The 21,690-nt window shown below is 42.7% G+C and overlaps 1 protein-coding gene across 5 annotated transcripts in view; it reads left to right on the forward strand.

Moving 5' to 3' along the window:
• EXD2 (exonuclease 3'-5' domain containing 2) overlaps positions 1-21,690 on the forward strand; it is a 91,047-nt gene that overhangs the window by 30,351 nt on the left and 39,006 nt on the right. For 2 of the 5 annotated variants that reach the window (XM_063651728.1, XM_054447416.2), the window contains exon 2: positions 9,455-9,676. The exons of 2 other annotated variants lie outside the window; for them this stretch is intronic. The gene's annotated coding sequence lies outside the window, so the exon portion shown is untranslated. Of the gene's footprint in view, positions 1-9,454; positions 9,677-21,690 lie in introns of those variants that run through there. One more of the 5 variants, XM_063651730.1, reaches the window with a different exon arrangement.

A 21,690-nucleotide genomic window follows, 5' to 3' on the forward strand; every position in this document is an offset into this window, starting at 1 on the left:
TCCTTCTAGGAAGAAATTAGGATTTCTAGTAAAATGCCTACACAAATTTCTAATAAATTAATGGGATTAAAACTTCTAAGAAACCAGTCATCCACCCACTTACTTTTCAGTTAAGAGTCCAGTGAGTGACTTACCAAATAGTCTTTTCTTTTTTTTTTTTGAGTCGGAGTCTCGCTCTGTCGCCCAGGTTGTAGTGCAGTGGTGCGATCTCGGCTCACTGTAAGCTTCGCCTCCTTGGTTCACGCCATTCTCTTGCCTCAGCCTCCCGAGTAGCTGGGAATACAGGCACCTGCCACAACGCCCGGCTAATTTTTTGTATTTTTAGTAGAGACAGGGTTTCACCGTGTTAGCCAGGATGGTCTCGATTTCCTGACCTCGTGATCTGCCCGCCTCGGCCTCCCAAAGTGCTGGGATTACAGGCGTGACCCACTATGCCCGGCCTTCTTTTTTTTTTTTTTTTTTTTGAGGCAGTCTTGCTTTGTTGCCCAGGCTGGAGTGCAGTCGTGCAGCCTCGGCTCACTGCATCCTCCACCTCCCAAGTTCAAGCAATTATCCTGCCTCAGCCTCCCAAGTGTCTGGGATTACAGGCGTGAGCCACTAGGTCTGGCTAATTTTTGCATTTTTAGTAGAGATGGGGGTTTCACCATGTTGGCCAGGTTGGTCTTGAACTCCTGACCTCAGGTGATCCACCCCTCAGCCTCCCAAAGTGCTAGGATTACAGGTGTGTGCCACCACACCCAGCCTCTCTCTCTCCTTCTCTCTTTTCTCTCTCTCTCTCTCTCTCTCTCTGTCTCTCCTGCACCCCCCACCTCTCTGACAGGGTCTTGCTCTGTTGCCCTGGCTGCAGTGCAGTGGTGCCATTATACATCACTGTAACCTCAAACTCCTAGGCTCAAGCAATCCTCTCACCTCAGCCTCCCTAGTAGCTGGGACTACAGGTGCACATCACCATGCCCCGTTAATTAAAGTTTTTTCTGCTGTGATGGGATCTTGCTACGTTGCTCAGGCTGGGCTCAAGCAATCCTCCTGCTTTGGCCTCCCAAAGTGTTGGGATTATAGGCATGAGCCTCTACACCCGACCTGAAATCAACGTTCTGAATAGAACAGTGAGAAAGGGAAGTCAACAGAAACTTCTCAGAACAGAATTTATTTGTATATCTAAAGACGATAATATTTATTTATGTTACTCTTAGTTTTCTACAAGTTAGAGTCTATCTCTTCAGAATTGTTAAATACCTCAAAGACAATGAAAGGTATAAACCCCACAGAATCTGATAAATTGGAAAGGGATACTTAAAACAATGCAATTTTCCATTTCTCAATAATCTTTTGGTCCATTTCAAAGTCTTTTAGACTTTTCCCCCATATGCTACTATAGGCCTTGCTATGAGATGGTAATGAAATTTCCCCACAGGCTTATAGCAAAATTATCTGAAAAACTTTAACACTTGGCTTCTAACATTGGCTGTTGATTTAGGGGAGTCAAGCAGGAGTCTTGAAAGTAGGTATTTTCACTGAATTGGCATGTTTGTTATGGCACCCCATCCTTAACTAGACAAAGAACTATCTACCCTCTCCAGGAAATCAATCCTGAGTCTTCTGCACCAGGTAGTCATTTGGGAGCTAGGGAAGAAATCCAGTGGTCTAATGCTTCTGAAATAGACTTTGAACCAACTGTCCAATTTCAGCCCCCTCTTTATCCCTGCTTCTGGGGGTACCTGGTGCTGCCAATTCTTGAACCTTTGGTGGTTCTCTGGGGCAAATCTGGCTTGCTTTTGGCTATCCCCTTTGATAGATGGCAAGTCTGCTAATTCAGTTCACACTATCCTCCTGCTTTCCAGCTTCCAAAATGTTAATAATTTGATCTCCTCTACTGTCCTCTGAGAGACGGATTATATAAACAGACAGTAGCCAGACCATATATGACAATAGAACTCTGACCCACAACCTCTGCAATCAGCCAGCCTGGGCAGGGCTTTGTCAATGAGTCAGCTTCCCTATATTTTGCCCCTATTTTCAACACAGGACCAACCAGAGAAAGCCAAACCATTACACAAGAAGCCCAGCCTCTAGTTAGCCCACCTGCAGTTTCCCCATGACAATGATCTCCAGTCAGAGCATACCGAAGCCTTCCCCTTTTTTCACTACAGCATAAAGTGTTTCCACTCCCTGCCTGCCTTCAAGTCTCACCAAAGTATGGTGGTATGGTGGTGGACTCCCAACGACAGCAGCCTCTGCATAAATATCCTCTCTTCTTATCTGAGTGGTTTTCATCATTTTCCTTATCTTTTTGATTTTGAAGTTTTATGTGAAAGTACTTTTTTTAAACCATTGTTCTAGAGGGATTTTAGAAGGAGGTGGGTTGTGTGTGGTTCAATCTATCAGCTTTAACTGGAGATCTCTTTCTGTGTTCTTTCCTCTGTGACTAGATGTCAGCTGTCCATCCTCTACCCTCCACCTCCAGCAGGCCCAGAAGTCACCTTTGTATTTTCCTCTTGCAAACCTGGATGCAAAATCCAATATGTATTCAAATTCTTCCCAAGAATCCGCTGGATCAAAAGCATTAGAGAATGACATAGACTTTGCTGAACCTTACCTGTGGAAGATAGAAGATGAAGTTACATAACATTCACAAACCCCGTAGCAACTTAAATTCAACTCCCCAAACATTTTAAACATTTCTTTCTCCCCTAAAGTCTCTCCTCTGTAGATATCTTCTTTCCAATAATTTTGGAGCCTTGCTGATTCCTTTCTCAATCTTTGATTGACTCACTGAGCTTTCTAATTCCTTATCCTTTTACCCTACAAAGCAATTCAGCTCGGCACCTCATTTTGCCCCAAACACACCACTTATTACAGAAACAAAGAAGTTCTCTAAACCACCAAAAACCCTTCTCATTTGCTAACAAACATTCTTTCTTGTGTTTCCAAGTAGCTCCAGAGCTTCTTGAGTGCACAGACAATAGCTATATATTTTATAGTCTGTATAGTACCTAATAATATTACCCAAATTTATAGACGAAAGGAATCAGTGGGTAGAAAGGATGGATAGAGTATCATCAGAAGGGCCGGGCGTGGTGGCTCACGCTTGTAATCCCAGCACTTTGGGAGGCCGAGGCAGGTGGATCATGAGGTCAGGAGATCGAGACCATCCTGGCTAACGTGGTGAAACCCTGTCTCTACTAAAAATACAAAAAATAGCCGGGTGTGGTGGCGGGCGCCTGTAATCCCAGCTACTCGGGAGGCTGAGGCAGGAGAATGGCGTGAACCCAGGAGGCGGAGCTTGCAGTGAGCCGAGATCGCGCCACTGCACTCCAGCCTGGGTGACAGAGCGAGACTCCATCTCAAAAAAAAAAACAAAAAACAAAAAAAGAATATCATCGGCAGGGGCCGGGCACAGTGGCTCACACCTGTAATCCTAGCACTTTGGGAGGCTGAGGTGGGAGGACTGCTTGAGGCCAGGAGTTTGAGACTAGCCTTGGCTGCACAGCAAGACCTTGTCTCTACTAAAAATTAAAAAATTAGTTGAGTGTGGTGGTGCACTCCTGCAGTCCCAGCTACTTGAGAGGCTGAGGGGGAGGATTGCTTGAGCCCAGAAGTTTGAGGTTGCAGTGAACTAGGATCATGCCATTATACTTCATTCAGCCTGGGCAACAGAGCAAGACCCTGTTTCTTAAAAAAAAAAAAAAAAATCAATGGAAGGAAAGATTTTTCAGAAATAGTCTATCAGGCAGCGATTCCTCTAAATTTTGACCTCCATCATTATCTTCTACCTTTTTTGTGTGTCTTCAGTGCTGGGCATTGTATTAAATAGGTTTTAGTTGACTGGTGTGGCATGCATTTATCATTAATATCTTTTGTTTTCCATATCAGTTAGGGATTGGATTCTACCACTAGTAACATTGACTGCAGTGGCTTAAGAAAATTAGAGGTTTATTTTCCCATGTAAAAGAAGTACAGGCTGAGTGCGGTGCCTCACGCCTGTAATCCCAGCACTTTGGGAGGCCGAGGCAGGTGGATCACGAGGTCAGGAGTTTGAGACCAGCCTGGCCAATATGGTGAAACCCTGTCTCTACTAAAAATATAAAAAATTAGCCAGGTGGGGTGGCATGCACCTGTAGTCCTAGCTACTCAGGAGGGTGAGGCAGGAGAACCACTTGAACCTGGGAGGCAGAGGTTGCAGTGAGCCGATATTGTGCTACTGCACTCCAGCCTGGGCAACAGAATGAGACTCCATCTCAAAAAAAAAGAAGTTCAAAGTTCAGAGGTAGGTTGCTCGGGGTTAGTATGGAAACTACAGAAGGCATCAGGGATCCAGGCTACATCTACCTCTCCACTCCGTCTTCCTAAGCACCTGGATTTCACTTTAAATTGCCACTGTGATGGCAGAGAACTGTTGGAGCTTCAGCTATCAGGTCTTAGTATAAGCAAGGAAGAAGGGGAAGGGCAATGACAAAAGGCAAAAGAGGCCTTGTGGGAGTTGTCTCTCCCCTCATTATTTATGAGACAGAATCTCTATCTACCAGGCTAGAGTACAGTGGCGCAATCATGGCTCACTGGGAGCCTTGCCCTCCCCGGCTCAAGCAATCCTTCCACCTTGGCCTTCCGAGTAACTAGGACTACAGGCACACACTACCATGCCCAGCTAATTTTTTACTCTTTTGTAGAAACGGGGTATCCCTATGTTGCCCAGCCTGGTCTTGAACTCCTGGGCTCAAGTGATCCTCCTGTCTTGGCCTCTCAAAGTGCTGGGATTGCAGGCATGGGCCACCACACCCAGCTCTGTCCTCTTCATCCCCTTTTTCTTTTCTTTCTTTCTTTTTTCTTCTTTTTTTTGAGACAGAGTCTCTCCCTCTGTCACTCAGGCTGGAGTGCAGTGGTGCAATCTCAGCTCACTGCAACCTCTGCCTCCCAGGTTCAAGTGATTCTCATGCTCCAGCTTCCTGAGTAGCTTGGATTACAGGTATGTGCCACCACATCCAGCTAATTTTTGAATTTTTAGTGGAGATGGGGTTTCACCATGTTGGTGGTCTTGAACTCCTGACCTCAAGTGATCCGCCCGCCTTGGACTTTCAAAGTGCTGGGATTACAGGAATAAGCCACCGTGCCCAGCCTGTCCCCTTTTTAGAAACATTACCAAAAGTCCCATGCAAAAACTTTTGCTTATAACTAATTAGCCAGAACTTAGTCACATGGCCACACCTACTCCTAATGAAGACAGAAAATTGTATTTTGTAAATGCAATTGTTTAATGCCCCCTAAGTGGAAAGGGAGAATGGATACTAGGTGGGCAACTAGCACTTCCAGCCACAGTTCCTCATGAATTTTCTGCACATGATGTCCCATGAATCCCTAGCCCAGTGCTTGACATCAGGTTGTCCTTGGAATGAATAAACAAATGAATAAAGTATTTTAGATAGTTCACACAATAACCTTTTTTTTAAAAAAAAAAATCAATTGACTTTATTTCTAGAGCAGTTTTAGGTTTACAGAAAATTTGAACAGAATGTGCAGAGAGCTCCCACATACCTCCCCTCACCACATGCAGTTTCATCTATTATTGACATCTTGCATGGGTATTGTACATTTGCTACAAAATTATACTGATACCTTATTAGCCAAAGTTTATAGTTTACATTAGAGTTCACTCATCATGTTGCACAGTTCCATAGGTTTTGACAAATGCGTATTGTCATGTATCCACCATTACCGTATCACACAGAATAGTTTCACTGGCCTAAAAATCCCCCCTTGCTCCAGCTATTCTGCCTTTCCTCCTCCCCTGGAATCCCTGGCAACCATTGATCTTTTTACTATCTCTACAGCTTTGCCTTTTCCAAAATGTCATATTGTTGGAACCATACGGTATGTAGCCATTTCAGACTGACCTCTTTCACTTAGCAATATACATTTAAGGTTTCTCCATATTATTTTTTGCAGCTTGATAACTTCTTTCTTTTTAGTTCTGAATAATATTCCATTGTAAGGATGTACCAGTTTGGATATTCTTTCACCTACTGAAAGACATCTTGGTTGTTTCCAGCTTATAAATAAACCTGCTGTCAACATTCATGTGCAAGTTTATGTGTGGTCCTAAATTTTGGTAAATACCCAAGGGTGTGGCTGCTGGATTGCATGCTGAGACTATCTTTACCTTTATAGGAAACTGCCAAACTGTCTTCAGAAGTGGCTATACCATTTTGCATTCCCAACAGCAATGAATGAGAGTTCCTGTTGCTCCACATCCTTAGCAGAATTTGGTGTTGGCAGTGTTTTGGATTTTAGCCATTGTTTAACCTCTGCTCCCGAGACTCAAGCGATCCTCCCACATCTGCCTCCCGAGTAGCTGGGACCACAGGTGTGTGCCACCACGCCCAGCTAACTTTTGTATTTTGGGTAGAGATGGAGTTTTGCCATGTTGCCCAGAGCGGTCTTAAACTCCTGGGCTCAAGTGAGCCACATGCCTAAGTCTCTCAAAGTGCTGGGATTACAGACGTAATTTCCAAGTACATGGAGTTTTAAAAATAATCCTTTCTTTCCCTTCCTTCCTTTCCTTCCTTCCTTCTTCCCTCTCTCCCTCTTTCTTTCTTTCTCTCTCTCTGTCTTTCATTCTCTCTCTCTCTCTCTTTCTTCTTCTTTTTTTTTTTTGATGGAGTCTCGCTCTGTTGCCCATGCTGAAATGCAGTGGCATGATCTCGGCTTACTGCAACCTCCGTCTCCCGAGTTCAAGCAGTTCTCCTGCCTCAGTCTCCCAAGTAGCTGAGATTACAGGCATCAGCCACTGTGCCTGGCTAATTTTTGTATTTTTAGTAGAGACAGGGTTTCACCGTATTGGCCAGGCTGGTCTTGAACTCCTGACCTCAGGTGATCCACCTGCCTCAGCCTCCCAAACTGCTGAGATTACAGGCATGAGCCACCGCACCCAGCCTCATTATTGATTTCTAACTTAATTGCAATGTAGTCAGAGAATGTGATCTGTATGACAGCAATTTTTGCAATTTGTAAAAAGTTGCTCAATAGCCTACATTTTAAAAAAATTATTTGATTTAAAAAACAGCAACCTGTTAATCAATGGCCTAAATAAAAATTAATTTTCTTAAATCTTCCCTGTAAATGTGAGAACAATTTGTGTTTTCACATCATTGAGGACATAGTTCTTTCCTTTGTCTTCCTCAGGAATGGAGGGTTCTATACATAGTTCTATACATGCTCCTTAGAAAAGGTTAATTAATTATGTCAGACATTCCCATAATGACTGGTGATTCTTGGATGTCTTCTCATATTTAAAAGTGAGAAACTGTATTTTAAAAGCTGATTAGAAATTCTGTATGCACAGATGAGTCATGTTGACTGGGCCTTAATGTAGAGTGATTGCTTGTGAATCCAGTCAGCTCTTTATGAAATCCTCCAAATGTCAATATTTTGCTATTCTTTTTGTTTTTAATTTTTAATTTTTGTGGGCGCACAGTAGATGTACATATTTATGGGGTACATGAGATATTTTAATACAAGCATACAATGTATCTGCCATTCTAATCTAATTTCTATCTTTTAAAATTGTATCTTTTTTTTTAGTTTGGTATTATGTCCTTTCCTGTTCTTTCTTCTTTGGGTTAACAAACTTTTCACTCCTTTACTATCATTTTTAAAAAACCCTTTTATCGAAGTATATATGAATCCAGAAAAGTGCTCACAAATATAACCTGAACACACATGTAAAGCCGCACTCAGATTAAGAAATAGAACATTATCAGCACTTCGTGAACCTCCTCATGTTCCCTTCCAGTTATTACTACCCTAAGATTAATCACTATATACAGTGACTTCTAATAGCAGGAATATTTGGGTAGTTTCCAGTTTGGGGCTGTTGAAAGTATGGGTATGAGCTTTTTTTTGGTACATGTCCTTTTGGTGAATACATGCAGACATTTCAGTTGGATATATATAACTAGGAGTAAAATTGTTTTTTGTTGTTTTTGTTTTCGAGACAGAGTCTAGCTCTGTCACCTATGCTGGACTGCAGTGGTGTGATCACAACTCACTGCAGCCTCAAACTCCAGGGATCAAGAGGTCCTCCTGCCTAAGCCTCTGGAGTAGCTGGGACTACAGGTGCGCACCATGATGCCCAGCACTTTGGGAGGCTGAGGTGGGAGGATCGCTTGAGGCCAGGAGTTCAAGACCAGCCTGGGCAACACAGTGAAAATCCCTAAAGTGCTGGGATTACACATTGAGCCACTGTGCCCCAGCTAGGGGTGAAATTGTTGGAACAAAGTCTTCACATATTCAGCTTCAGTTGATACCGCCAAACAGTTAAACAAAGTGATTGCATCAATTTATGTTCCCTTCAGGAGCATATGAGAGTTGTGGTTGCTCCACAATCTTGCCAATACTTGATATTTTCTCTTTTTCATTTAGCTATATCTCATTGTGGTTTTAATTTGCATTTCCTCTTTATCTTTTGTCTTTTAAGTGTTTCAAGATGGAGCAGATAAAAATTCAGGGAGTTAATCCTCTATAATAGCTGGAAATTTCCCCCATGGGTACTCATTCAATGGAATTTAAAACATTTGCCCCTGTATTGAAGGCAATATAGTATAAAGGATGGGGCCACATGCTCTGCAATCAGACATATGAGGTTTGATTCCTAACTCTGGTGCTTACTTGCTGAATTACCTTGAGGAAGTTATTTAACCTTTTTCTATTTTATGTAAAATGGCACTAATAATAGTACTGCCTCACAGGATTGTTATGGGGATTAAAAGAGAAAAAATAAGTAAAATGCTTTGCAAAGTTCCTAGCAACAGGTGAGCACAAAGTCAACAAATGGTAGCTATTATTATACCTTATATTGGTTATTTATGCACATCTCATTTCTCCTTCTGTTTTACACATTCCATGAGAAAGGAAAAGCATGCATGTAGCACACATTAACTGCTTCACATATAATTGCTAATAAAGACTGATTGGATGAACGATTTAATATATAAACAGAAAGTACTGTGGTTATCGCTATAAAAGATGGCATAGGTTGGGCATTCACGCCTGTAATCCCAGCACTTTGGGAGGCCGAGTTGTGAGGTTCGCTTGAGCCCAAGAGTTCGAGACCAGCCTAGGCAACGTAGGGAGACAGTCTCTACCAAAAAAAAAAAAAAAAAAGGAGGGTACATAAAATTATTATAGTGGCTATAGGATAATGTGTACTGCTAATGAAGACTACATTATTTAAATACAGTGTCTTTCCTTCTATTTACTGTTATCGTTTAACAGAAAAACAGTACGCAGGATACTAAAGAATGAAAATTCGATGTCCCATATTACATTTGTGAGAGTTCTGGAGGTTTCTCCCTTCAAAGCCAAAACCAAAACACAAACATACCATCCCAGTAACAAATGCGTCACTTTTCCGAAGAAGACGTTAAGCCCTTCCAATTTTAACAGATCCTTTGTTCAACAGAGGAGAGAGACTGGGTAGGCATCACCTGCCCCAGTAGCTTCCGTACAAGATGGCGTTGCCCGTTCCCACACCCCAGCTGGGATTACGTCCTCCAGGCCTGCCGCAGGAACGGAAGTGGTTACGGCTGTAGTGAATCCGGGTGGGTGCGCGCAGGCGGCCGCACAGGTTCCAGGTCTGTAACGTGAGTCCGCTGCAGGTGTGCGGCCCAGTCCGAGACAGCAGGTAAGTGAGGCTCAGAAGCCGGCGAGGCCTTGCACCAGGATTGTGCGCGGGGCAGGGGGTGCTTCAGTGCAGATCAAGAGGGGTCGTGGAGCGGGGGGATATTACCGTGTACGGGGGTGACATTGCGGGGACCCCGCTGTCCCGGAGCGAGTTGGCCCTGCCCCTCTCCCCGCCCCTCGGCGTGACCCCCTCGCCCCCGTTGCACACGGCGGGGCGGTTCAGCACCCAGGTGCGCAAGGAGGGCCTCACCCCTGCCCGCGTCCTCCCACGCCGTCCTTGGGCCTCTCCTTCCGACCCCCTTACCCTCTCCCTGGGAGACCCTACCAGACCTTCGAGGCTGCGTGTCCCAGTCAGCTAAAAGGGAGGCCCCGCCCGCGGCACCTGGTAGCTCCTCGGGCGCTGCGGGTTCGACGCGGCCACAGCTGCTGTTTTCGCCCCTGGATTCGTGTGAGCCGCCACCCCCGCTACCATCCCTGTCCTCCCAGACCACACCCTGCTCTGGGCCTTGCCGGGAGCCACCCCTTTCGCTTTTCACATCCCTGGATGGATCAAAACTAAGAACCTTGGTCATTATTTATTACAAAATTGACATCTGCTCCTTAAAATACAAACAAACCCATCCCTCGATAAGCTTTTGATATGATTCCAACATTCAAACTCCTTTATATACCCTCTCCTCAAAAACACAAAATTGAAATTATACTTTATTTATTTTCTTAGTTCTGTTCCAAGGATAGAAGGAATTGAAAGGTTTTGTTAATCATAGGAATTAGGAAGTGCGGGTCGGGGCGCAGGGGGAAGATGGATTAAATTTGGTCAAGTTGAGCTTGTTTTAAAAATGTATTTTTAAAATATTCTAGTTATAGTCCGTGCATAAAGCCTTGTAACAAAATTATGTAAAAATTTTAAACAAGACATCTTTCTTAGCTTGATGTTCTTGGTGGTGAGGGTGGGGAGTGTGGAAGACAGATCCTCTTTGATTTTTTTTTTCCATCTCCACCTTCTTTACCAGTCCCTTTCCCACAAAATAAGAACTGTTGTCAGTTTGTGTGTATTTTTCTTTGCATTTATTTGACAAGTGTGTGTACGTATAAGATGTATGTTTGTAAGATTTCGCTTTAAACTTTTACAAATATGTGTGTTTTATGCATTACACAACTTGACGTTTTATGCTTAAAAACGGGTCTTGGAATTTTTTCTTTGTCAGTACGCAGAGATCTACCTGTTCTTTCTACTTGCTGTGTAAATTCCAAGGTTATGTAAGATTCCATAGATTGTTTCCAGTTTTTCATTGTTAGACACAGTGTGGCGGAGAACATCCTTCCCACACACCTCTGTGTGCCCATGTGAGAGCATTACTCAAGGGTGGGTACCTGCAGGTGGAATTGCTGGGTGGGAGAGTATGGGGATTTAGGAATGCCAAACTGCCACCCACGGTGGATAATAGTTTCCTCCATGCTCTTTTTTTTTTTTTTTCTTTTTTTGAGACAGAGTCTTGCTCTGTTGCCCAGGTTGGAGTGCAGTGGCGTGATCTCGGCTAACTGCAGCCTCTGCCTCCCAGGTTCAGGCGATTCTCCTGCCTTAGCCTCCCGAGTAGCTGGGATTACAAGCACCCGCTACCACGCCTGGCTAATTTTTGTATTTTTAGTAGAGACGGGGTTTCACCATATTGGCCAGGCTGGTCTCGAACTCCTGACCTAGAGTGATCCGCCTGCCTCGGCCTCCCAAAGTGATGCGATTACAGGCGTGAGCCACCGTGTCTGGCCCCCCTCATGCTCTTTTGATCATTTAATGGTATCAGTCTTTTTTGTTTTTGCCAATCTGATGGATGGAAAAGTGATTTCTCATTGCTGTTTTAATTTGCATTCCCCTGATTACTATTGAGATTGAACATCTTCATGATTGTCAGCCATTTGTATTTCCTCTTTTGAGAAACATCTCTTTCTATTAGATTGTCTTTTCCTTATTGATTTATAATAGTATTTTATATGTTCTGGATTTTTATCTTTTGTTACTTATATGTGTTTATAATATTTACTCCCTGCTTATTGCTTTTTTAAGTTGTTGCTTGTCTTTTAACTATATGGCATCTTTGTTGAAACAAAGTTTAAAATTTTAGGTTTTAATTTATCAGTCTGTTCTGTGTGTATTTGTATTTTGTGGCTATCATTCCCAATCCGAGTGGGTCTTAAATCGCAGATTTTTGCTCTTGGGGTTATTTGGCAATGTCTATAAACGTTTTTTGTTTGTTCCTCTAGGATGGTGCTGCTATTGGTTATCTAGTGAGTAAAAGCGAGGGGTGCTGCTAAACATCCTACAGCACCTGGTGAACATCTTACAGCGCACGAGAAAGCTTTCCACATGAAAGAATTTCACCAGCCAAAAATGTCAATTGTGCTGAAGTTGAAAAATCCTTCTCTGCTTTTAGAGAGAGGAGGGTTTTCTCCTAAAGTTCTGTTTTCTCCTAGAAGTTCTTCTTGTGGGAATAGTTTTTTTTCTTTAATTCCTCTGGAATTGTGTGTGTGTAATTGTTGTTTTCCAAACACTGTCACCTCGAATAGTCAGTCCATTCTTTTTTTTTTTTTGAGTCGGAGTCTCGCTCTGTCGCCCAGGCTGGAGTGCAGTGGCGCGATCTCAGCTCACTGCAACCTCTGCCTCCCGGGTTCACGCCATTCTCCTGCCTCAGCCTCCCGAGTAGCTGGGACTACAGGTGCCCGCCACCTCGCCTGGCTAATTTTTTGTATTTTTAGTAGAGATGGGGTTTCACCGTGTTCGCTAGGATGGTCTCGATCTCCTGACCTTGTGATCCACCCGCCTCGGCCTCCCAAAGTGCTGGGATTACAGGCGTGAGCCACCGCGCCTGGCCTAGTCAGTGCATTCTTGAACCATTAATCCAAAATGCCACACTTACCATGTGCTAATTTCTTTTTTTTCTTTTTAATTTTTATTTGTAGAGATAGAGATGAGTCTTGCTATGTTGCTTAGGCTGGTCTCAAACTCCTGGCTTCAGGAGATTCTCCCCACTCAGCCTCCCAAAGTTCTGGAATTACAGACATGAGCCATCTTGCCTGGCCTCATGTACTCATTGATCATACAGGATCTGTTTCTAGACTGTTTTCTGTTCTATGGCATACTTTTCTATTTTGCTGGACCAATACCACAACATCGTATATTAAATTATATGTTATATGTTGACATCTAATAGGGTAAATACTCCATCATGATTATTATTTTATTGGAAGTCATATACTATATCAGCTCATGTACTCTCATTTAAAAAACAATATTTTTGGTTATTATTATTTTCCAGATTAATTTTACAGTCAACTTGTCAATTTTTTTTTCTTTTAAGAGATGGGAGCTGGGCGCGGTGGCTCACGCCTGTAATCCCAGCACTTTGGGTGGCTGAGGCGGGCGGATCACCAGGTCAAGAGTTCGAGACCAGCCTGGCCAACATGGTGAAACCCCATCTCTACTAAAAATACAAAAATTAGCCGGGCATGGTGGTGTGTGCCTATAATCCCAGCTACTCAGGAGGCTGAGGCAGGAAAATCACTTGAACCCAGGAGGCGGAGGTTGCAGTGAACTGAAATTGCACCACTGCACTCCAGCCTGGGTAACAGAGTGAGACTCCGTCTCAAAAAAAAAAAAGAGAGATGAGGTCTCACTCTGTCACTCAGCTGGAGTGCAGTAGCAGCCTTGACCTCCTGGGCTCAAGTAATCCTCCTGCCTCAGCCCCCCAAGTAGCTGGGACTACAGGTGTGTACCACCACACTGGCTAATTTTTGTATTATTTATAGAGATGAAGTTTCACCATGTTGCGCAGGCTGGTCTGGAACTCCTGGGTTCAAGTGACCCACCCGCTTTGGCCTTCCAAAATGCTGGGATTACAGGTGTGAACCACCACGCACAGCTTTATGGCTTTATTGAGATGTAATTCACATACCATACAATTCTTCAAAGTGTACAATTTAATGATTTTAGTATATTCATAGAGTTGTGCAAACATCACCATAGTCTAATTTTAGAACATTTTTATCACCCCAAAAAGAAACCCATACCAATTAGCAGTCACTCCCTATCCCTGACTCCAGCCCTAGGCAACCACTAATATTTCTGTCTTTCTAGATCTGGGTGTTTTGTGTAAATGGAATCATACAATGTGTGGTCTTTTGTGACTGGCTGCTTTAACTTAGGATAATGTACTGAAGATTCTTCCATGCTATAGCATGTTTCAGTCCCTCCTTCTTTTTATTACTGAATGAAATTTCATCCTATGTTATATTTGTTTTGTAGGGCTGTGGTCAAAGTAACACAAACTGCTGACTTAAAACAACAGAGGTTTATTCTCTCACAGTTAAGGAAGCTAGAAGTTCAAAATTAAGGTCTCAGCAGGGTTGTGCTCTTCCTGAAGGCTCTAGGGGAGAATCCTACCTTGCCTCGTCTAGTTTCTGGTGGTTGTCGGCAGTCCTTGGCATTTCTTGGTTTGCAGTTGCACAACTCCAGTCTCTGCCTCTGTCTTCAAATGGTCACCTTCCCTGTGTGTCTGTCTGCACATTGGATTCCCTTAGTGTAAGCCTGTTTCTTCTCCTCCTCCTGTAAGGACAGAAGTCATAGTTGATTAAGGGCCCACCCTACTTGAGTATGACCTCATGTTAACTTGATTACATCTGCGAAGACCCTATTTTCAAATAAGGTCACATTCACAGGTACTGGGGGTTAGACCTTCAACATATCTTTTTGGGGAATACAATTCAACTCATACGGAGCTACATTTTATTTATCTGTTCATCAACTAATTGACATTTCGGTTGTTTCCACTTTTGGGCTATTATGAATAGCTATGAACTTTAGTACGGGCATGTGTTTTCATTTCCCTTGGGTATATACCTGCCAGTGGCATTGCTAGGTTATATAACTGCCAGACTGTGTTCCAGAGCAGCTGCACCATTTGACATTCCCACCAATAATGCATGAGATTTCTAATTTCTTCACATTATTGCCAGCACTTTTTTTTTTTTCCAAGAGACAGGGTCTTACTCTGTTGACCAGGCTGGAGTGCAGTGGAGTGATCAAAGGTTACTGCAGCCTCAAACTCCTCAGCTCAAGCAATCCTCCTGCCTCAGCCTCCCAAGTAGCTAAGTCTATAGGCACACTACCACTCCTGGCTAATTAATTTTTTTTTTGAGGCAGGGTCTCACTATGTTGCCCAGTCTGGTCTCAAATTCCTGGCCTCAAGTGATCCTCCCACCTTGGATCAAAGTGCTGTAAATACAGGTGTGCACCACCATACTTGGCCTTATTTGTTTTTTTGAATAGAACCATCCTACTCGGTGTAAAGTGGTATCTGATTGTGGTTTGGATTTGCATTTCCCTAACAGCTCATGATATTGAACATCTTTTCAAGTGCTTATTGGCCATTTGTATACCTTCTATCAGGAAATGTCTATTCAGTTAGCTGGACTTGTCTGTTCAGTTAGCACACTTGTAGTCAAGAGGCTGAGGCAGAAGGATCACTTGAGCCCAGGAGTTTGAGGCTGTCGTGAGCTATGATTGCACCACTGCACTGCAGCCTGGGCAACAGAGACAGATCTCGTCTCTAAAAAATATATTAAAAAATAAAGAACAGAAATACCTATTCAGATTCTTAGCCAGTTTTTAAATTGATTTGTCTTTTTATTATTTGGTGGTAAGAGATTTTTGTATATTCTAGATACACACCCTTCCCGGATTTGTAAATATTTTTTCCCATTCTGTGTGTTGTGTTTTCACTTTCTTGATGGTCGATTCATTCTTTTTTTTTTTTTTTTAATAATTTCAACTTTTATTTTAAATTCAGGGGGTCCATGTGCAGGTTTGTTACATGGGTATATTATGTTATGCTGGAGTTTGGGGTATGGATGAGTCCTTCACTCAGGTACTGGGTATAGGTAGTTTTTCAGCCTGCAGCCCCCTTCTCTGTCTTCCCCTCCCCTCTAGTAGTCCCCAGTGTCTGTTGTTCCTGTCTTTATGTCCATGTGTACTGGATGTTTAGCTGCACTTACAAGTGAGAACACACAGTATTTGGTTTTCTGTTCCTGCATTAATTCACTCAGGTCGTGGCCTCCAGCTGATCCATGTTGCTGCACACAGTCAATTCATTCTTTAAAAAGTTTTTTAAAATGAAGTTTGTATTGAATTTACATATTATTTTGAGTATTTCTATAAAACAATCATTTTTTCTTATCAAAAATAGGATAATTATAGTACCTCCCACATAGGCTTATTGAAAGGATTAAATGAACACTTTAACGTGAGTATATATGTACATGTAAAGTGCCTGGCACATGATTGATCCTGTTTGACAGCTGCTATCATAGATCTCCACTCTTCTGGTCTTCTTCTAGATCTTCACTAAAGTTTTCTGTTTCTCTTTGTATTGATCTGACACATTTCTTGTTGAATTCTTTCCTAGACTTGTGTATGTGATTTTGTGTTTTTTTATGTAGTTTTAAAATAGTGTACAGATATATTGCTCTTATGAATGAGATTTATTTTTTCACATTTTTATAATAGGTTTGGAAAGCTATTGATTTTGTACTTATCAGACTTTCTGAATTATCATATAATTTCTAAAAATTGGTTGATGACTTTGTTGTTTTTCCAGGTGGTTGTGATGCAGTCATTCTGTTTAGGAGTTGTGGTTCTTTTTCATTCTACTTTCCTGTGCCATAATTCGAGTATTCTTTGCCTCTCAGCTCAGCTTTATGCTGCTTTATGCTAACAGGTCTCTCTGCCTACAGCCTTGCCCTCCTCCAGGCTAGCACCCACATTAGTACCATGGTGGTCTCATCCTGTCACTCTCCTTATAAGTCTATTATTTGCTCTCCGGTGTCCTGTAGGATAATGCATGGCCCCCTCATGACTGGTCCTGTATCTACTCATTCCAGCATCATCTCTATTTCCTTACTTGCACATTATATTTTAGCACAGTAGTGTCCATTAGAAGTAGAATGTGAGCCCCAATTTAAAATTTTCTAGTAGCCACATTAAAGATATAAAAAGAAACAAGGTGAACTGTAGTAATGGCATCACTTAATGAGGATCTGTTCTGCGAAATGTGTCATTTTATGAACACGATAGAGCACACTTACACAAACCTAGATGGCATAGCTGACTACACACCTAGGCTGTATGGTACAGCTTATTGCTCCTAGGCTATAGACCTATACGGCATATTATTGTACTGAGTCCTGTAGGCAGTTGTAACACAGTGGTATTTGTGTATCTAAACATACCTATGCATAAAAGTACAGTAAAAATGTGGTATAAAAGATAAACAGTGGGCCGGGCATGGTGGCTCACGCCTATAATCCCAGTACTTTGGGAGGCCGAGGCGAGCAGATCACCTGAGGTCAGGAGTTCGAGACCAGCCTGGCCAACATGGTGAAACCCCGTCTCTACTAAAAATTTAAAAAATAGCCTTGTGTGGTGGCACGCGCTTGTAGCCCTGGCTACTCAGGAGGCTGAGGCAGGAGAATCGCTTGAACTCGGGAGGCAGAGTTTGCAGTGAGCTGAGATCACGCCACTGCACACCAGCCTAGGCAACAGAGCGAGACTCCATCTCCAGAGAAGATAAACAGTGTTACACTTACGTAGGGTATCTACCATGCATGGAGCTTGCAGGACTGGAAGTTGCTCTGGGTGAACCTGTGAGTGAGTGGTGGGTGAATGTGAAGGCCTAGGACATGACTGTACACTACTTTAGATCTTATAAACACGTGTGTATTTAGGCTACACTCAAATTATTTAAAATTTTTTTTGCAATAATTAACCTTAGTTTACTGTAACTTTTTTACTTTATAAACTTTTTAATTGTTTTAACTTTTTGACTTGTAATAACACTCAGCTTAAGACAAATATGTTGTACAGCTGTATAAAAATGTTTATCTCTTTATAAGCTCTTTTCAACTTAAAAAAATTTTTTTTTTACCTTTTTAAACTTTTTTGTTAAAAACTAAGACACAAACACACACATTCATGTTAGCTTAGACATACAAAGAGTCAGGATCATCAATATCACTGTCTTCTACCTCCACATCTTGTCCCACTGGAAAGTCTTCAGGGGCAATAACAGGCATGGAGCTGTCATCTGTGATAACAATGCCTTCTGGAATAACTTCTGAAGGACCTGCCTGAGGTTGCTTTACAGTTAATTTTTTTTATAAGTAGAAAGAGTACACCATAAAATAAAAAATATGGTAAATACATAAGCCAGTAACATAGTCGTTTATTGTCATTATCAAGTATGTACTATACATAATTGCATGTGCTGTACTTTTATACGACTGGCTGTGCTGTAGGTTCGTTAACTCCAGCATAATTACACACATTTGTGAGTAACGCATTGTGCAGCAACGTTAGGACGGTTAGGATTGCTATGATGTCACTAGGCAATAGGAATTTTTCTGCACCATTGTAATCTTATAATTTTGTAGAACTATTGTATGTGTGGTCTGTTGTTGACTGAAACATTGTTATACAGCACATGACTATATTTAACCCAGTATATTCCAAACATTATTTCAACGTAAATATTAAAAAATCAATATGGAATTCATAGTGATAGACGGTATAATAGGGCTTATCAGGGGTTAGAAGAGAATGGGAATTCTTGTTGAATTACAGTTTCTATTTGCAAGGATGAAGTTGTTCTGGAAATGGGGGATGGTGATGGTTGCACAGCAGTGTGAATGTACTTATTGTCATTGAATTGTACACTTAAAAATGGCTAAAATGGGCCAGGTGTGGTGGCTCAGGCCTGTAATCCCAGCACTTTGGGAGGCCGAGTCTAGAGGATCGCTTGAGCTCACAAGTTTGAGACCAGCCTGGGCAACATTGCGAAACCCCATCTCTACAAAAATAATACAAAAAAGAAATTACCCAGGCATCGTGGGGACTACCTGTAGTCCCAGCTACTTGGGAGGCTAAGATAGGAGGATGGCTTGAGCTCAGGAGGTGGAGGTTGCAGTGAGCCAAGATCACGCCACTGCACTCCAGCCTCTGTGATAGAGCCAGACCTTGTCTCAAAAAAAAGGCTAAAATGGTAAATGTTATGTTATATATATTTTACCACAATAAAGAAGTCACCATAAAAATCAGTATGAGGCCAGGCGTGGTGGCTTACGCCTGTAATCTCAGCACTTTGGGAGGCCGAGGTGGGTGGATCACCTGAGATCAGGAGTTCGAGACCAGCCTGGCCAACATGGTGAAACCGTGCGTCTACTAAAAATACAAAAATTAGCCAGGTGTGGTGGCGGGCACCTGTAGTCCTAGCTACCTGGGAGGCTGAGGCAGGAGAATTGCTTGAACTCGGGAGGCAGAAGTTGCAGTGAGCTGAGATTGCGCCATTTCACTCCAGCCGGAGTGACAAGAGCAAAATTCCATCTCAAAAAAAAAAAAAATCAGTATGGAAATTATAAAAAGTTTACATTCTCTTTTTGTAGTAAGTATTCAAAACTTTGGTGTATATTTTACATGTATAATACATCTTATGTTGGTTTTTTTGTTTGTTTTTGTTTTTGTGATGGAGTCTTACTCTGTCCCCCAGGCTGGAGTGTAGTGGTATGATCTCAGCTCACTGCAACCTCCGCCTCCTGGGTTCAAGTGATTCTCATGTCTCAGCCTCCTGGGTAACTGGGAATACAAGCACACGCCACAATGCCTGGATAATTTTTGAATTTTTGTTAAAGGTGGGGTTTCACCATGTTGACTAGGCTGGTCTCAAACTCCTGATCTCAGGTGATCCTCCCACCTTGGCCTCCCAAAGTACTGGGATTACAGGCGTGAGCCACTGCGCCTGCCTACATTTTACATTTGTTTAAATGTTTCACCTATCCTGTGGTGCTTCCTGCCCTTCTCATTTGTGCACAAGCTATTCCCTCCACTTGCAATGCCCTCTTCCTGTCTGGCTCCTGCACCTGGACAACTCTTGCTCCTGTTTGAATGCCAGTCTCAGACACCATCTCTCTCAGCAAGTGTTTTCTCTCTCTCTCTTTTTTTTTTTTTGAGACAGAGTCTTGCTCTGTAGCCTAGGCTGGAGCGCAGTGGTGCGATCTTGGCTCACTGCAAGCTCTGCCTCCCGGGTTCAAGTGATTCTCCTGCCTCAGTCTCCTGAGTAGCTGGGACTGCAGGCGCACGCCACCACACCTGGCTAATTTTTGTAATCTTAGTAGAGATGGGGTTTCACCATATTGGTCAGCTGGTCTTGAACTCCTGACCTCAGGTGATCCACCTGCCTTGGCCTCCCAAAGTGCTGGGATTACAGGTGTGAGCCACCGCACCCAGCCATGTTTTCTCTTAATAATACCCCAACTCGGCCAGGTGTGGTGTTCATGCCTGTAATCCTAGCACTTTGGGAGGTTGATGTGGGCAGATCACTTGAGCTCAGGAGTTCAAGACCAGCCTGGGCAACCTGGCGAAACCCCATTTCTACCAAAAATATAAAATATTAGCGGGTGTTGGAGCTCAGGAGTTTGAGACCAGCCCGGGCAACCTGGCAAAACCCCGTTTCTACCAAAAATACAAAATATTAGTTGGGGTGCTGTCATGCGCCTGTGGTTGGTCCTAGCTACTTGGGGGGTTGAGGTGGGAAGATCACTTGAACCCAAGAGGTCAAGGGTGCAGTGAGCTGAGATCATGCCACGGCACTCTAGCCTGGGTGACAAAGTGAGGCCCTGTCTCAAAAAAAATAAAAATAAAAACAATATCCCCACTCTTTCCTCAAGTCCAAGCCATTCGTGTACTTGTATGTGCTTCACTTGTTGGTGTTATCTCACTCTTTGCAACCTGTTCATTACGTGTATTTTTCCTTGGCTAAATCATGAATTTTTCGAAGGCAGATTGTGTCTTTCGACTCTTTTTACCTGGGGTCTATCAGTGTCTGACTTATATAATGTGTTGTGTAAAAGTTTGCTGAATGAATCCCTTGGCTGGGAAAGAAAAAAAAACATGCAGTTCACAAAACCTCTCCAAATAAAAATGAATTAATAAAAGCGTATGTTAGGAGATGTTATTTTCTCTGAAAACAAATATTCAGTTTTGTATATAAAATTATGTTTGAGAGGGAAGCATAATCAAGATGCAGATTGGCCTCAATAGATGAAACATTTGGCTGAAACAGACAAGATGAAATTTAAAAGAAGGATTTTTGATTTAAGTACAAAATATAAATTACAAATATATAAAATGGAGAACTTGATTTGGCATCAGTGAATTTTAATTTACTACAAGCTTTATATGACCCAACAATGAGATTCTGTTACTAAAAAATACATCATTTCATACAGCATTAATATAGGGTCCAGCTGCTGGGAAGTAATAGTATCACTGTAGCCTGCATCAGTTAGACCGTGTCTCAAGTTTGTTTGTTTGTTTATTTGAGACAGGGTCTCACTTCTGTCACCTAGACTGGACAGCAGTGGCATGATCACAGCTCACTGCAGCCTTGACTTCCCAGGCTCAGGTGATTCTCCCACCTCAGCCTCCTCAGTAGCTGAGGCTATAGGTGCGTGCCACCATGCCTGGCTAGTTTTTTGTAAATTTTTTTTTTTTAAGTAGAGATGGGATTTCACCATGTTGCCCTGGGTAGTCTTGAACTCCTGGGCTCAAGCAGTCCGCCTACCTCAGCCTCCCAAAGTGCTGGGATTACAGGCCTGAACCATCATGCCTGGCCTCAAGTATTGCGTATAGACCTGAATGCCACATTTGAAGAGATACATTAACAAACTTGGGACTGTGCAGAAGGCCTTGGCCAGGAGAGTCTATAAGCCAGGTCACAGGAAGACTATAGGGGGAGTCTCAGAGCTCTTTTCACCTATTTAACAGGCTTTAAGGAGGGAGTAAACACTTGTCATTGCAGAGGCTGTCAAAGAGGGCAATTTGTAAGTAGGCAGCTTTTATAGAACGCAACGACTTTCAACAAAAACTGCCTCTGAAGGTGATGAACTTAGTTACCGGAAGTATTCAGTCAGAGA

The sequence above is a fragment of the Pongo pygmaeus genome, chromosome 15 (assembly GCF_028885625.2).
Source record: "Pongo pygmaeus isolate AG05252 chromosome 15, NHGRI_mPonPyg2-v2.0_pri, whole genome shotgun sequence".
Lineage (NCBI taxonomy): Eukaryota > Metazoa > Chordata > Mammalia > Primates > Hominidae > Pongo > Pongo pygmaeus.